Genomic DNA, 18,779 nt, shown 5'->3' with positions numbered 1-18,779 from the left:
TCTCGTCCATTGGCAGCTTCTCACGATCAGTATCAGAACAGACAGGAATGTCACGCGAAACTATAAGACAATCATTGGAAATGTATAAATTTCATCTTTAGAAACCGCAGATTCTTCAAGAACTCCACGAGGATGATTATGATGGAAGAATAGAGTTTTATGAAATCATGTCTCATCGAGTCAATACCATCCCTAACATCTGTTTCAGCGATAAGTGTGCATATTGAAATATTTTGCTGGCATTCTTGGAAATGCCATTATTGGTCCATTATTTCTAGAAGAAAACTTGACTGGCAATTTGTATTTCGAAATGTTTGAAGAGACTATCGATCCTCTTATAACTCACGAGTTAGAATGTTGGGCTGCAACATGAGTGTCAAAGTCCATTTTCTTCACTCACATCTGGAACACTTTCCCGAAAATCTAGGGGCTGTTAGTGAGGAACAAGGAGAACGGTTCCATCAAGATAAAAAATAAATTGAACGCAGATACCTTGGTCGGTGGAATGTTAACATGATGGCAGACTACTGTTGGATGTTAAACAGGAAAAATTCACAAGAACACAGCCGAAAAAGTACCAAAAAGTACCGAGAAAAAAACGTTTTTACAAATACTTATAATCACTTTGCAAACACCTGTGTATCACTATTATGCTTAGTTCAGCTATGTGGAATTGTTTTTTTTTGCTTTTACTTCATGTTAAAATAATAAAAATAAATCCACAATTTTGTACTTTTTCAATTATTTCATCATTATTTTGTAGGCAAATCTTACGTGGTAGACAAAAACCAATGTCATTTTTTAAATCAGCGCAAAAAACTACATAAAGACCAGTTAACGATCAATCAAAACAATTTTTTGAAAAGTTTTTGCAGACCTGTGTAATTAATGATTGAATTCACTGTTTTCACTCCCGCTTCGCGGTCCTCGACTCCAAACACCAGAAAATCCCAGAACAACAAAAAACTCACCTCGAACTCGTAGTCACCTGTTGGTCGATGTCTCGGGATGCGAACAGTAGGCTCTGCAGTCGTCGGCGATGTGAGATTGTTAACAGTGAGAGCTGCGAATCGAGCCCGTAGATCTTTTATAGAAAGCCTCGCGACGTTTAGCCCGCCTCTCGACCAATGGGCGGCGCGACGAATTACACCTACAGTCACAACTATTGAAATTGTTTGTATGTGGATGATTTCTGGGTGATTAATCAGAAGTGAGTGATTGAGAAACTTAAAAAAATTTCGCTTCCTTTGATATACGGAGTTTTGCAAACGTCTTTATTATACGGATTCGATTTACTATACCGGGCGTTAATTAAGTATGTACCATAAATTTAACAGACGATTCTTTAGGTGATTTTAGGACGAAATGTTCATATAAACATGGGTCCGCAAATCCTTCGTTCTCAAGATACAGGGTGTTAAAATATAATTTAAAAAAAATATTCGTAAATATCTTGAATATCCTTTACCTAATTCTGTTATAATTTGGCAGTGGTGTTTATAACATTAAGGAGCTGATTTATCCTGAACGTGATTCAATTTATTGAGTCCAGTGGCGTCTCGAGCGGGATTTGAACGAATATTTTTGACTTAAAAATGTACGCCACTGACTTTTGTGCCATTTTTATTATTTATTTGAATCAATCAATCAGAAATACAACTTTTTCGTCTCCTGAATTTTTTTACGTATCTTGCTTAGTTTTTGAGAAAAAAAATCGACCTAATTGCATATCCCTGGACCTCACAAGGAATAATATGGGGAATTAAATGTTTCTTTTGGAAATTATTATTTTTATAATTTTTCATTACTGATTATGTAACAATAACAACAAATAATAAATAAAATTAACATCTAGACTAACGAATTGTTGTTGGAAATGGCCTCCTTCGGCTTCAATATAACCGTCTAGCCGCCACATCATTGAATTTCGCACTCTTCTGAAAATACCATAAATAATAATCAAGGGTTGCCTTGGAAAATGATTGCAGAATAGAAGAACTTTTGTACGTCTCCATGCACGACTTTATTAAACAGGAAGCTTTAAAAAATCGACGTTTATCATTGGGAGGCCTGCAACGGTACGAACAGCTCAAATTGAAGGATCTTTTTTAAATGAGATTGAAGTAAATCTTCATATCAGTACTTGAAAAATAGTTGAAGAACTGAATATTACCCATGTCACAGTGTGGCAGATTTTAAGAGCCCAGCAGCTGAATCCCTATCACATGCAACGTGTGCAAGCTCTATTGTCCAGAGATTTGCCTGTAAGACCAGCTTTTTCTAATTGGTTACGCGGTAAAATAAGAAGAAATCCAGGTTTTCTAAGTCGAATATTGTTTACAGATGAAGCTTGTTTTTCTCGCAATTCAATTATTAATTTCCACAACAATCAAATTTGGGCCGAAAACAATCCACACGCCTTGATAGAAAATAATTTTCAAGAACAGTTTTCTTTTAATATTTGGGTTGGAATTGTCGGTGACCATCTCATTGGGCCTCACTTCCTCCCACCTAGACTTAATGGAGAAGAATACCGAAGGTTGTTAGAATTTGTTTTATCTGGACTTCAGAAGAAATTCCAGTCATGGAAAGATTCCGTACGTGGTACATGCACGATGGTGCTCCACCACACTTCAGTGTAGTGGCACGGCAATTTTTGAATGAAAATTACCATAATCGCTGGATTGGGAGAACAGGCCCACACTCATGGCCACCTCGCTCGCCCGAAACGAATCCCTTAGATTATTTTCGCTGGGAACACCTCAAAGCGTTGGTATACAAAACTGCTATTCAAAGTGAAGAGGATTCACGGAATAAAATCATTAATTCATGTGACATAATAAAAAATACGCCAGGTATTTTCAGAAGAGTGCGAAATTCAATGATGCGGCGGCTAGACGGTCGTATTGAAGCCGAAGGGGGCCATTTCCAATACTTAATTTAGTGCAATTCGTTAGTCTAGATGTCAATATTATTTGATGTTTGTTGTTATTGTTACATAATTAGTCATGAAAAATTGAAAAAATGATAATTCCCAAAAGAAACATTGATTTCCCCATGTTCAATCTCAACACTCCGTATCTCCGAAACAACTTACTTACCGTACTTATGTCACATCCTGTATATTCTATATTTATTCCAGTTGAAATGGAACAATCTGAATACATTTTTTGATACTAAGTCTATGAAAAATCACGAAACACCTCAATTTCAGCTTTAAGGGCGATATACTTCTACCTGAACCTGCTGTCAAAATGTCAAACACATAACAGATTATTCGTGAACTACAAAAAAGAAAAATGTCCTATTCAGCCTGTTGGTATCCACAGTTTTGGGACTTTAGGATTGAAAACTGCAGTATTTTCAAATTTACTTAGTCCTAAAAATCCTAGAGACCATTTATAAAATCACAAAGAATTCATTACCAAGTTACTTTGATTGTTTCATTACTTATAATAATCAAATTCATCGTTATGGTACAAGTATTAATAATGAATTTAATGTAGCTAGAAACAAAACTAAAAACGATATAAAATCAGTATTTTTCAGAGGATTGAATTTAAACGTCTAAGTTTTGAATTTATGCTTACTTTTATACACTCATTTCTAAGGATATTTTTCAACAGATTGATATAAACATGGTTTTTATTAATTTGAAGACTTTGTTACTTGAATTTTGTTTACCTTTGACAATGTGGGTACGCTGAATTGAAAACCGGTGAGTAAACTAAATCGATTTGAACATTTAGCAGGTTACATCTGCAATGCTTATGTTAATGAATTTCCAAGGATTCCAAATAATTGAGTTTCCACCTGAACTGTCTACAAAATACTTCAACAAGAAAAAAAACAGAGACAATTTCGAGATTTTTCAGAAAAAACAATGTGGAAGTTCAAATCTTTCTCTTGAAGATGATCACTTGGTGATCGAAACACGTGTCGAGGTTTTAAAATAATTGTTTGGTGTTGGTAAAAAACTTCAGTGAGATTCATTACTACACCAAAGGTTTTGAACAGTGCTTCACATGTTCTTATGTTCTTTGAATATTCCTATGCCTGTTTCAGATGTTTTTCCGGTTTGACCTACATAGACTATTTAAAAAATCTAAGAATCTGTTTTCATGTTACGTTTGAATTGAAGGTCGATTTGACAAACAACCGGAACGTGGACAGAATACGGTTGTTGATAGTTTGTTTCTGAAGACATAAAAATATTGTATCTCAGTTTGAGTTGAATTATTTGCCTCATAATTCCCCAACAAACACGAAAGAGCATGATCTGTATTATAAGCGAACATGAAGTTTTCAGAATTTACCGAGGGGACTGCTTCGCATTGGGTATTCGAGAGATTTGTGTAGATGAGGGTTGTTTTTCCATGAAGTAACTGCAATTGCTGATCGTTTTTCCACCCAATTTTCACACTTCTATTGTTTATTTCACTGACACTAGATACTGGCAGTGATTGTCAATACAAGGCAACATGATAAGTTTGAAATATATCATCAACGCCACCTACCAACATTATTAATCTGTTTGTCACAAGTTTCTCCATTAACTTTCCAATAATCGGGGTTATATATATATATATATATATATATATATATATATATATATATATATATATATATATAATATATATAATATATATATTATATATATATATATATATATATATATATATATATATATATATATATATATATATATATATATTCAATACAATACAATATATAATTCAATACAATTTTTATAATAGTTTTTATATGATTTAAAGACCTGGATGACCTTGTGAGAGTTACTTGCATCACTCACTATTTTCAAACATGATAAGTTGTCCCTCATCCCTCTAAGATTATCATTCAAAAAGTTGACAATAGGTATCTTCACATTCTCTACTTCAATTAGAGGCAAGTGTTCATCAAGTTTCGTAGCCAATATTTTAACAAAATTTTCACTTAGCATGTTGATATTGTTAGCATTGTGATGTGTAGGGATATCCCAGTCGCTATGTGATCAGATAGGCATGTTATGTTATCCATGCAGGTTTTGGTATTAGTTCTTAGATCACATCTAGTAGATTCGTCTATGTTGGGACTGAGGCCATATGAACTTATAAGTTCGACCGAATCTGCTACTCCCCCTCCATTTCCCATTAAATTTAAGTTAAAATCACCCACCATTATAATGTTTTCATATTTACCTGTCAAATGCTCAAGAAATCCCTCTAGTATTCCAAAAACACTTTATTGTAAGATTTTCACTAAATTGTTTTACAAAAACGCAACACGTGTTTCGCCATACAATGGCTTCATCTGGCGTCTCTTTCAACTAATTCTACACATTCATTACTAAATATATATATAGTTTATGGAGTACCTGAAATCAAAGTACCTGTAAACGAAGTACCTGAATTTTAAGTAGCTGATATTTTACCTGAGTTTCTAACGAATTAAATTACCTGCACTTATGTTCCATTTTCACATTTGAAAAAATATATTCAGTAACGGAGAGTTATTGAGTTCTAATTGATCATTCAGTAAATTACCCGAATTCCTGAATCTATTGATTTCTAAACATTCTAGAAGATTAAGTTTCAAACTCTTCTCTTCTAAATGTAACACCTCGTACTCATGATTGAACTCATGTCCTTCTGCTAAAAGATGGTTTGCAAATGTGGAATTGGTCTTTCTATTTACAAAACTACTCCTATGTTCTTTAATTCGTTGGAAAAATGTTCTTCCTGTTTGGCCAATATACAGTTTTGGACAAGAGCTACAAGTCAGCTTATATACTCCTGATCTATCCGACACCAAAGTTTTGTCCTTATTGTTTTTAATAAATTTACTTAGGTTATTATTCGTTCTATAAGCTACGTTTACGCCTTCTTTCTTCAAAAAACGGGCAATATTCCTGTTTGGTTCCCCCACATATGTCAATGTCTTATAACTAACGTTGACGCATCTTGAATATGGGTAGACCAGATCCATGGCTTGCTTTTGTCGTTTTTTGGAAAGAATGGAGCTCACAATATCTACCTTATAACCGTTATTAATCGCGATTTGTTTGATCAAATTCAGCTCTTTCTGGAAATCCCTATCAGACAGTGGAATATTCAATAATCTGTGAAGCATACTATTGAATGCAGCAACTTTATGCTGGTACGGGTGTGTGGAGGAATTATGTGTGATAATGTCCGTGTACGATGGTTTGTGGAAAATTGCAAACTCATGTTTATTGTTATTTTTCGTAATGGTTAAGTCCAGGTAATTTATAGAATTATTTACCTCCCTCTCAGTGGTGAATTTTATTGACGGGTGGATGGAATTGGCATATTCAATGAACTTGCCTAATTGCCTATCTCTACCAGTAAAACATACTAAGATATCATCTACGTATCTGTACCAGTACAAAAAATTGTTGGCTAACTGATTATTATGGATTTCATACTCTATGTTATCCATGAAAATTTCCGCCAGTAAGGGACTCAAAGGATTTCCCATTATTAGTCCTTCATTGCATGAAAAGAATTCTCCGTCAAAAATTCTCCTCTAGGTTGGTGAGAAAATTACCAAGGTCGCCATATTTACAGGAACGATATAAAGTTACAATAGCTACTTTCAGTTCTTTTATTTCAATTCTGCAAAATTCACTTTGGAATTTGACACAAAAATCACTCAGATCAATAGGTTGGAACTGTGTGTTATGTTTAACAAAGAGTGAGACCCCTCCATGCTCACCAGAATCTCTGCAGTAAGTTTATCATTTGCAAACATTTTCCGTTTAGCCAGTGTTCACTAGAGCAAATAACAGAATACTCGTGCTTATTTAAAAATAATAAGATCTCGATGATTTTATTCGTGATACTTGTAGAATGCTCATCTCACATTTTTTGTTTCCATTTCTTACGGATTGAGACCGAATCAGATGACTTAGAGTTTCGAGTACGATGACTGATACTTCATCAGGACCAGATGCCTTGCTGATATTGAGCTATGTCAAAATTCACCTGACTAGACGTTGTCGAAAAGGAATTTCCGGCATTGCGGTATTTGAACTTTCGTTATGAAATTGAATCAGATATCATTCACATGACTGCTACACAATATAGTATATGAAAGAAGTAACATTCCACTTACATGGAACACATTGTCCTCAATAGTGGACATCGATGTTTCGGAATGAGACACTTGCATTGTTACCTCTTCAGCACCAGTCATCTGGATGACATTACGATATGCAGCATCCAATTTGCTGATGAAATTACGACTTCATGTCATGAATGAGTTGAATCTACTCATTTTATTGATGACAGTACGTAATGACATGAATTCGCCTATTTGATTTAATTCATAATCATGTTATTTGGGAATTGATATCCTTCTTCCTTCCTTTGGAATATTCTCACATATTTTTTATATGAAGAAAGACAGGTAAAAAGCCAAAATATTTCTTTTCCAAACATTTACTTAAATAATTTCCATATGTTGAATATCTATGTGAATAAATTATGTAAGTACTTCCCAAAAATATGCTAAATTTTTCACAGTCAGTATCCCTACTGAAAAATATACATTTTAATGATTTTCGTTCAAAATTATTCATTTCTCTAGTATTTCAGGTCGGTTTTATACGTCTCGTCTCCTAAAAAGTTCATCGAAGTCGGACTTTCCGAAATCCTCGTAAATTTGAACGTGTTGAAGAAAAATCACCCCAGATTAATAAACTCATATTCCGACATCCGCTGAATCATGACAAATAGTGTTCCCCTGGTCAACGTTTCCAGAAATAATCTAAACGTCCCTGATAAATGGTCGCGATGGCCACACTCATACCTGTAATGGCAGCCCTATTTTTCCTGCTACTCAGATTTCGAATACTGATGTAAGCTTTCAAACCCTCTTACCGGAAATTTTATATAAATGTGGTTATGTGAATTCGGTGAATCTGATGAATATTCGAGCGTGATGGAAAGATTAGGATGGGAAGATCCAATTTTTCAGGAGTACACCGTTCCTAAGAAATATCTCTGAAATATCACGATTTTTTGACTGAGTTGCATCAACTTCAGAACATGAACTATCTTCTGAATAACGTGCTGACCTTGTACTTGCAAGCAAAAGAACACCGTGGATTCTGTATGACATGTTCCAGCGGGACGCCCTGTAGAACGTGTTAGGAATCACACGTTAAAAGGTAGGACCTCGTAAGGTAAGACCCTTCTGAGGGTTGTCGTTCGTAGGGGTGCGACAGCTGGTTAACGGAAAAAACAGATTTTAAACAGATTTTTTAAACAGATATTGCTTTAAATGAGAAATGGTACATCATTTGTAGCGTTAACTGCGAAATAATTAATTTCAGAGGAAAATAAATGAAATACAATAAAAACAGGAAGTAATCTTTAAATTGGACCCAACAATTATTGGCTTGTCAAGAGATTCGGCCATTTTATAATAAAACATGTGCGTTTCGGGAACCCGACAGAAGTGATAACTTGAACTAACAACTCAATATTGAAATTGTTCAACTTGTGATAAACTCAGGTTATCACTTAAATTTTATGTATGTTATATCTCACTTTGGAAATATAAGTTTTTGAAAATTATTCAATTTGAAAAAGGGAAACAGTTTCCCTTTTTCAAATTCAGTTACAACTGACAACTGAAATACAACTGATTCGTTTCGCCATGCAGGACGTATTTATGTAAGAATAATTGTTTTCATAAGCTGAAAATAGAACAAAGAGATTTTAGAGTCTTTGTGTCGTCGTTTTAAGAACCGCGTATCACCAGATGTTGATTCAGCAAAGTCAGCACTGACATTGATCTTGTTAACTCCATGTCATCTTGGGTATGAATAGAGAAGGTCAATAAACAACATATAATATGTATATTTGATATGATAATGTGAGAAAAGGTTATTTATTTTGTGTATGTACATATATTTATAGCTACCATAAGCCCATTGTTACAGTCGCATACCTGTGCTATGTGAGGATACTTTCTTGAGAAATTTTGATTTTGAAAGAAATCTTCAACATGAGAATGGCAACTTTTTGACATTGAATAATGTGAAATAATTTTTTTTTAATTTTTCAATGTCGTTTATCATGGTGATTTATATTGTTTCAATATTACAGGATGTATTCAGGTTTTTATTTGTTAGTAAAAATGAATGAATTTTGATGAGATTGTTTTGTTGATATTGTTTCCTTCAATTTTAATTTCAGCCATCTCCAGAAATTGCCTTTTATTTGAATCTGGTTTGAAATGGAGAATTTTGGTGTTGGTATAATCGACTGAATGATAATTATCTGGAACGTGTTGTGTTAGAGCACAAGAGTTTCGTTTTAAATTTCTACAATTACTTTTATGAAGAGCTATGCAGGTTTTTAAATTATTTTTTGTTTGTCCTATATATGTCTTATCACAATTGTTGCAGGGAATTTTGTAAACTACATGTGACTTTTCGAATGACGGATCTTCATCTTTATATTTTAAATGTTGTTTAATTGAGGGTTTAACTTTCTTTTGTGAAATCTTTATATTCTGTTCTTGTTTAAATACATTTTGCTGGATAATTCAGGAATATAAGAAAGAGAAAAGTTCAAATTTCAAATACTCTTTCTCTAATACTCTTCATCTTATTATAAAATAATCAAGTCAGCGTGTCGCTCGTTCACAAATAGATATCAACAATCTGCCATCACCCGGAATATGACCCTTTCCAGACGGTCGAACATTTGTACGTCCATTTTGACGTAACTGCAGAACAAATTCGCTACTGAAATTCATGTAACGTGATTCAGTTAAAAAGGAAAACAATACTAGTGAGGAACTGATCGTGAAAACACCATATGGATTGTGTTTGACTGTTCCCGTTTCGGTTGATAAAACACCAGTTTAATTATAAATCATTATTGAGGTCGCCCGTCATATATCTCCTGCGTGTTTTTAATTTTTTTTGACATTCCTCGACAGGGGGATTATCCTGGGATAATCCCAGCGTATATTCCTGGATATTGTTTCCATTAATGAGCCAGATTGTCAAAAACAACTGTAAATTCCATAATCTTCCTCTCTTTACTTTGTTTCTCCTTTAAATTTCATGAATTGAGAACAAGAGGGATCTGTCTTATAAGTGTTGTTAAACCAAATCAATAAGTTACTACATATGCAGAACATGTTCAGGTATAAATTGAAGGGGTTATATTTTTTGGGGTAAACCAAATAAATTACTGGCTAAGTGTCTTTTTGGTATGACAAAACGTCAGGTTAATTTTAATATTGTAACTTTTTTAGTGCTTGTGAAAAAAATTGTTATACAAATTTTATGTACCCCCTTTAATGGGCTGTATCTCAACAAGGGATGTTCCAATGAAATTTCTTTATATGAAAGATCCTATTTTTTTTCGATGAGGAATCACCTCCTCAAATGTTTCACACTTATTTAGTTACACCCTGTATTATTGAAAATTCAAGGATTTATTTGACAAACTGCGCCGTTTACTTGGGAATCTATACTCTATACTAATATTATGAATGTGAGGATGGATATATGTGTGTATGTATGTTTGTGGCTCTTTTACGCCTAAACGACGGAACGGATATAGATGAAACTTTACATAAATACAGCTCATACATCAGAATAACGTATAGGCTACAATTTACAAGGGTTTTGTGTAATTTTGGTCATAATACAACGACAGATATCAAGTGAGTCGGAAAATACTGAGACATAAATACAATTGACTTGAATACTTTTTTTACAATGCACATTTTGTAATATCTGACAAATTCTTATGAAAATTGATACAATTGTCGTTTTAAGCAATTGATATAGATAAACTTTGTCTTTTACACTGAGTAATTTGGACGAATTGTTAAAAAGTTAACACGATAAGATTAACTTGACGCAACGCAGTAAGCCATTACAGGTCACGTCTACTGTAAGACGGCGGGGACGATGCACAGAGGTAGAGGGGCGGTCTAAGCAATGAAGCGCCATCGCCGAGAAGGCGACCCGAACGCGGGCAGACGCGTGAGGGCAGACGTCGTTGACGGTTGTGTTAGTTTTGGAATTTCTTTATAGGTAACATAATTAAATCCTCGAAGCTATCTATTACGTATTGCAGTTGGCATATTTTTTTAGTTACTATATTTTTAAAGCACAGCCGAAGCTGCTGAACTTAGAATCTTGAAATATGCAGGTAGGTTCTTTGTATAGTGTAAATAAGCATCAAGAAAGGAAATCAGGGATTTCCACCCCCAAAATAGGAGCATAGGGGTTGAACGATTATATGGAATTTCGTCAGCAACAGCTAGTTGTTTAATAAACCGAAATCGATCGTAACAAATAGAAATTCTAATGGAAATTAGACAAATAAATAGGTCATCAATCGGGAAATTCATTATACTCACGAATGAATCTAGTTCAAGCAACAAATTGGTTGTTCTTCACATTCAGATCGTTCCAGTAATTCGCATGAAAATCAAGGGGAAGTCTAGACAGTTAATATCATCAACAAAGACCTTTTTCCGGATATAGATAGACCCGGTCCGGCAGTGCTTTACAAAACGATCACAAAGACATACATACGTTACATAACTCAAGATAACTGACTTAGCCCTGAACGAAATCCAATCCTTAGTTTATAATGAGTTTACTTGAATTAAATGTAATTCTAATCCGCATAGGTGCATAGGAAATTCCAGAAAGGGTTGAATGTAGTAAATTAACTCGTACAAAGTTGAGTTTGGTAATGGTGGATCAGGCAAAACTTCGACGTTCAATTCGTTTAATTTTCGTACGGTGATTTGGGAAATGTGCGGACGGATGTTGTCGTGGAGCAGGATCGGTCCTCTTCTGTTGGCTATTGTTTTTCTCTCAAGAAAAGTGGTTTTTGGCAATTTGCTATCAATCTAGACGTTGCTCGGTAGGAGCCAAGAGCTTTCAATGCTTCACGATGGTTTGGCCCAGTTGTTGGAAGTTACAATGAATAACTGTCTTGAACGTCTTCTGTTGTTGTAGAGGATCCACTTTTCATCCCACGTGAGAATCCGATCCTAAAAAGGATACTGACCTCAGTTGTCGGTGACACCAAAAGATATAAATGATGATAATAATTATTATAATGGTGAAATTCTTTCATCACTGAAAATCTAATGCGGGGTTTCCCAGGGCTCTATTTTGGGGTCACTATTGTCCATCATATATATTTTACAACTCCCACTGATGAATTTCTAGGCAATTTTTCACAATTTCCAGTATCTACTATACAGTGTGTCAATTTGAAAACTTCCCACCCTCAATATCTCCCTTCCAGTACATAATATGAAAAAATGGTCAGACAGGTCAACTTTATTTGCAAGGGGGACACTCTGAATGAATATTTTCAACCCTCGGGGTTCAACCCCCTAGGAGGGGTGGATGTTACCCTCAGAATTTCAAATGGAAAGGGGGGTCAAGTGGCACATCATTTTGAAGGGCATTCAATTCGCTTGCCGACGGTGCCCTCATTTATTATTTTCCGATCAGCAGTATCCGAAAATGTAGTTCTAAACTAATAGAAGTAATTAGAATTGGCCTATACTAAAATGCCTGGTTATCAAGTTAGTATGCAAAGAAATACAATTTATTGACTCTCTTATAAGTAAAACTTGTGATGACGGGTCAGCTTTTCAACTTTCCATCAGGGGTAAAATTAGACAAGCCTCAAAAAATTTACATTAATTAGTTATCTGATTTCGGTGACTTTCATTTGGGTTTATTATCGGATTTAAAACTCTTATCCCTTTTTTGTTACTTCTGCTATAAAAAGTATCGTTTTTTGAGCAAAAAAGGTGTTCATCGCATTCAAGCCATTTGGTAGTACTATCATTTCAGTTTCATTTGTTGAGCTGATCAGCGATACCTTAGAAAGTGTATAAATTGTAAGAATGGTTTACACTATCCAAGACCGAATTGAAATAATTTTTATTTATGGAGAGGTGGGCAAGTGCGCACGAAGGGCGGCATCTCTTTTTAATGAAAGAAATCCAAATCTTAATATAAGTCACCGGTATGTGCTTGATTTGGTGACAAAGTTTTCCGAAACTGGTTCGGTGAAGAATAAAAAAAGGAATAACCCCAGAGTACTGAATGAGGATGCTCAAATTGAGGTGTTGGGAACATTTGCTGCAGAGCCGACTAGCTCCTTACGATCAGTAGCAGAACAGACGGGAATGTCACACGAGACTGTAAGGAAAGCACTGAAAATGCACAAATTTCATCCATATAAAATGCAGATTCTCCACGAGCTCCATGAGGATGATTATGACAGAAGAATAGAATTCTGTGAAATCATGACTGTTCGAATCAATGCTTTACCTAATCTTCTGTTCAATATCTGTTTCAGTGATGAATGTTCATTTTTCCTGAATGGCAATGTTAATAGGCAAAATTGTCGCTATTGGAGTGACGAAAACCCTCACAATTTTCGAGAAGGACATACACAACACCCACAAAAAGTTAATGTTTGGGCTGGTATTCTTGGAAATGCCATTATCGGACCTTTATTTTTTGAAGAAAACTTGAATGGTGATCTGTACCTAGATATGCTTCAAGCACCTATCGATCCACTTATAACTCACGAGCTCGAAACTCAAATTGATGCACACGGTAATTTACTGTTGCAGGAAGATTTGTTACATTTCCAACAGGACGGTGCGCCACCTCATTATTTTCGCCCCGTCCGACAATGGTTGAACGAGCGATTCCGGGAGAGATGGATTGGCAGAAGGGGATCAATTGAGTGGCCACCGAGATCACCGGATTTGACTCCATTAGATTTTTTTCTTTAGGGATATCTCAAATCTGTCGTTTATAAAACACAGCCCACTGATATGGATGACCTCAAAGGACGAATTACAGCAGCATGCCGGTCAATTAGTGGTGAAGTTTTCCAAAATGTTCGAGAGGAGTTCGAAAACAGACTGTATTACTGTTTAGAGCAGAATGGACAACATTCTGAAAATATTATCAGATAAAGCGTAACAAGATGGTTGAAATTTGTTTTTTGCAATTTAGTATTTTTTGTTTGCACTCGATGCGTATTTCGTTAACTAAGTAGTTCTACATTCCTCTCACATCCACGAATTCGAATATTACTCAAGGGTTGGAACGATGCTACCTAGTACGATGCTCACCTTTTCCAATAGTCCATTACAATCATTTGTTTTGAATACCAACCTGAATACCAAACATCTAGTGCGGGCGAGTTTTAATCATTTATTCTTATTCACTTCTAATCACCGTTCGTTTGGAACGTTATTGTTCAAAAACTGCTCATCAAAAACTAATGAAAAAGGTATCATTGGCAAGAGAATTGAATGCCCTTCAAAATGATGTGCCACTTGACCCCCCTTTCCATTTGAAATTCTGAGGGTAACATCCACCCCTCCTAGGGGGTTGAACCCCGAGGGTTGAAAATATTCATTCAGAGTGTCCCCCTTGCAAATAAAGTTGACCTGTCTGACCATTTTTTCATATTATGTACTGGAAGGGAGATATTGAGGGTGGGAAGTTTTCAAATTGACACACTGTAGTTTTTAATGAAGTTTTGAAATCTCTTGCCTCATATCGAACCCATATAAATCAAAGATGCTGTTGTTTGTTAAGACTGCTGTTAGGAATAGGATTTTACCTAGGCTGAGTATAAGGAATTCGTTACTCTAGTATGGATCTGCTTCTTCAGAAATTGATAAATTCCTTCAAAATCTTCGAACTGATTGGTTTACTATTAATCATAGAAGAAACAGAATAGATGAGAAATTGATGGATGTAGCCGTTAGTACGTGGTAGGAAATCATAATGAAGAAGAAAAGAATTGGTTACAAATAAAGGTTGTAAAAACATAGAGAGTTTTGATTCTCTTTTCTTCAGAATAGATGATATTTCTACGAATCCATTTTGCTGAATAAGTTATGGCCGAAGTGAGTCAGTAGAAAGAATGATGAAAATTGTAAATGCAAGCTTTCGGGAAAGACATAATTGCTGTTCTGTTCTATTATTGCCCTAACTTTTTCCCGTTTCAATTTAAACGAACAGCAGTTTCAGCAAAGTCCGGTATTTGCAGAAAAAAAACAAATTTTAACAAATAAGGCCACAAATGGAGGTAGAGGTTTTGAAAATTATTAAGGAAAATCTCTCCTGCAAATGTTCAAAGCAAAATTACAATAATCGCTGGTTGAGAAGGAGTACAAATATGCCCACTTGGGTTCCGGATCTCAATAGGTTAGATTACTCACTTTACTTACTTTCCTTAAAGCACACCAATTCAAACCAAACATTTTCCAACGAGTAAAATGGTTCATTGCAAATCCCGCACGTCACTGGTGAGAATATAGATTGTTTTTTAGAACAAAAATGCTGGAGATATACCGAAACGCTTGGCATTATTTTGATCACCTTCAAACCGTGAATAAAAAGAGAACCGTAAAGCAAATGCTGTTATTGAAGTGTTTAAGGACAGTGCACAAACACTACAGAAAAATCCTTAAGGCGCTTTAAGTGGATTTCAATCTTACGTACCTCAATGAATGTGCATACTACTATTAAGGAAAGTTTGCTCCCTTTTTCTCACAGATAAAATACCCATCTTGATTAGTTCTAAATATATATTCTTTGTTCTTTCTCTCTTCAATTTCAAAATTAAAAACAGTCCATGTACACGGCACATTATAAACATTGGGAACTACCACATAAATATTTATGAGAAGCTAGTTATTTTGTTAGAATTTTCTACTCTACAAGTAGAAAGTCTACTTGAAGTATAAATTTTATTTAATTGTGGGAAATAGATAGTTCATAAACGATGAATAGATTTTCAACCATTTAATTGTAGGGTCATACCAAAATGCATCAATCAAACGAGTGCACCTGGCAATAATTTGATGGTTTTTCATTATTTCTCAACTGACTAACCTTTGAACCGCACATGAAAATGAGCCTGCAAGTTTTTGCTGCTATTAAAATGTACGTACCACAATGAATGTATTTACTACTCTTAAGAAAAAATTGCTCAGGTTTTCTTCTCAATGAAATACCCTCTTCAATTAGTTCTACTTGTAGAAAGTTCCAAAATATATATTCTTTGTTCTTTTCCTCTTCAATTTCTAAAAGAAAACAGTTTTATTTACACGACACATTATGAACATTGGAAACTACAACATAAATATTTATGAGAAGCAAATTATTTTGTTAGAATTTCCTACAAGTGAAAGGACTAGTTGAAGTATGAACTTTATTGAGTTATAGGAAATATAGAGTTTACTAACGATAAATATAAATCTGGGACATATATTCTCATGAAGTTTAAAATGGTAACAGAAGTAATCCCTCCAATAACATATTAGCATTGAAAAATACCATGCGAAGATAGGTACGTACCGTGAAACATATCGATTGAATGGAGTTATCATAACTCGACAAGAACTTCAAACTGCTTTGAAAGAAGCAAAATTCTTGTAAAGCAAAATCAGCACAAAAAGACCGAGACACACCATATTCACGCATCAAACCCGAAATAAAAGTAATCCATGTGAAGGATGTAATCCCCAAAAGGATGACATATTCGCCGGGATTTAGTTTCATGTTTCCGACGTCTGCAGCTTCTATCGAATTCAAATTAGGTTAGGTTTGGCATTGGTTTTATGACTTCGGCAGTTGTTTAAGAATCGAGTATCGTGAATTTTTCAGGGGAGGTCCATAGAGGAGGAGAAACTTGTATTTGATGCAGGACAAGGGTATGGAGTCGTCAGAAATAAATTGGGACTATGGTTATTAATAAAAATAACGATAATAATAATTTTACTCCAGTCAGATCACAATTCAAATGATATTGGAACAGTAAAAAAAAAGGGAACACAGCATATGTGTATATATAAAATCTTGAATAATAGTAAAAATTGTGAATTAATATTCTGATAATTATCACGGGTCGTATACCTGAGAGTATAAAATACATATTTAAAATAGATTTAAAATGCATTCAGGCACCATAGTCAGGCACATAGTAATATAGTAATATTCTATAATTCCTCTCACTCGCAATATTCTCAGGCAGCTTATTTATTAGACGAAAGCGTTGAATATTGATCTTTTCCGCAAAGTTTCGGCAAATTCTCGATTACCATCTTCTGGTGATATTGAATTTATTGCAACAATCAACATAAAATAAATTAAAATCCTGTGGTTACCAAAATTCGATAAAATACACTGAAAACTCATTGGAATATACCCAAAACTTATTCCATGTTGATAATAAGAAAGTAAGCAAAAACCATAGCAATGTTCTTTTTAGATGGTATCCTTTAAAAAACTGTGAATAATTTCATTTGCAAGGTAAGTTTAAAACGCCTCATCAACTTGTTTTGTATGGTACAACAATAGTTGTCAGTATTTTAATTTGAATTTAAAGTCCGTTAACTTCAAGTCTGACAAATGGTTGGAATAACGGAAATGCATAAAATAACAGTTTTACAAATGATTGGTTACGGAGATAAAACCCGAACACAACAGGAAGTAAGTCACCTATTTCATAAGCCAAATAGAGAAGCAGTTTCGTCATGTGGTCATGTGGGGCAGAAAAAAAAATGTTGGCCCTACATCGATAGTAAACATATTGAAAGAAAATAAAATGTATCCCTATAAAATGATACCTACTCAGGAGCTCAAAGAAGACGATTTTGATAGAAGAACTTATTTTCGTGAGCAAATCATGGACATGTTGGATAACAATATCATCCAATTGGAAGACGTTATGTTTTTGATGAGCATGCTAATCGGCAAAATTGCCGCTAATGATCAACGGAAAATCCTCACTGGATGAGAGAAGAACACACGCAATACCCTGAAAAGGTTAATGTTTGGACAGGGATTGTAGGAAACCATATCATTGGTCCCTTTTTCATTGAGAGCAACTTGAATGGCGATAATTATTTGGCACTACTTCAAAATTATGTCAGTCCAAGTTTAACAAATTTATATCGTGATCCAGGACACCCCGGATCAAGATATGGTTTCAGCAGGATAGAGCACCACCACATTACCAAGTTATGTCCGGCAATACCTCGATACAACATTTCCCAATCGGTGGATAGGGAGGCGAGTATCGATTGAATGGCCAGCGCGATCACCTGATCTTTCATCATTAGAGGAAAGTCACCTAATATGGGAGTAGTGCTTAATATGGGGCAGTTCAATTTTAGGCAAGTACTTGTTCCGACACCTATTGTGAACATTAAAAACTAACCACCGAATTTGGCGTAGTTTATTTAAATGGTTTTGGTTTTTTAAGAAAACGTCACAGTTTTTTCACAAACATTCCCCTTTCAAAAATCTAATTTGCTCGTAATATGAGGTACCTATCAATTCCTGATTTGGGGTACCCCATATTAGGGGACTGTGTACTTTTCCGTATAAAACTAAAGTATTTTCTTTCAGATGCCTAAAAAACGAAAACGAAAAAAATGCTTAGAAATGGAAAAAATTTTTTGGATTTACGTGTGCAGATTGGCATACAGCTTATGCAAGGCTAATAATATAAAAAACCAATTGATGCAATTAAATCAGCCGAGCACGGATCTTTGTTGACCACATTTATGTGTTTCAGTGCAACAGGCCAATATATACCGCCCCTTTTAATTTTTTCACGTAAGAATATGAAAATAGAGCTTATAATATCAGCTCACAATATGCGTGTCACATATCTGGCTGGATCCAACAAGATATATTTCTACAA

At 34.8% G+C, this 18,779-nt stretch overlaps 1 protein-coding gene across 4 annotated transcripts in view; it reads right to left on the bottom strand.

The window, feature by feature from the left end:
• The window catches only part of Dh31 (diuretic hormone class 2), a 79,938-nt gene extending 78,836 nt beyond the window's left edge, over positions 1 to 1,102 (bottom strand). For all 4 annotated transcript variants that reach the window (XM_074184963.1, XM_074184964.1, XM_074184961.1 and 1 more), the window contains exon 1: positions 972 to 1,102. The gene's annotated coding sequence lies outside the window, so the exon portion shown is untranslated. The remainder of the gene's footprint in view (positions 1 to 971) is intronic.
• Between the last annotated feature and the right edge of the window lie 17,677 nt (positions 1,103 to 18,779).

Source organism: Leptinotarsa decemlineata, unplaced genomic scaffold (assembly GCF_025532065.1).
Source record: "Leptinotarsa decemlineata unplaced genomic scaffold, Ldec_3_MD MMD2_tig00026361_RagTag_RagTag, whole genome shotgun sequence".
NCBI lineage: Eukaryota > Metazoa > Arthropoda > Insecta > Coleoptera > Chrysomelidae > Leptinotarsa > Leptinotarsa decemlineata.
This window is presented reverse-complemented; position numbering and strand designations above follow the sequence as displayed.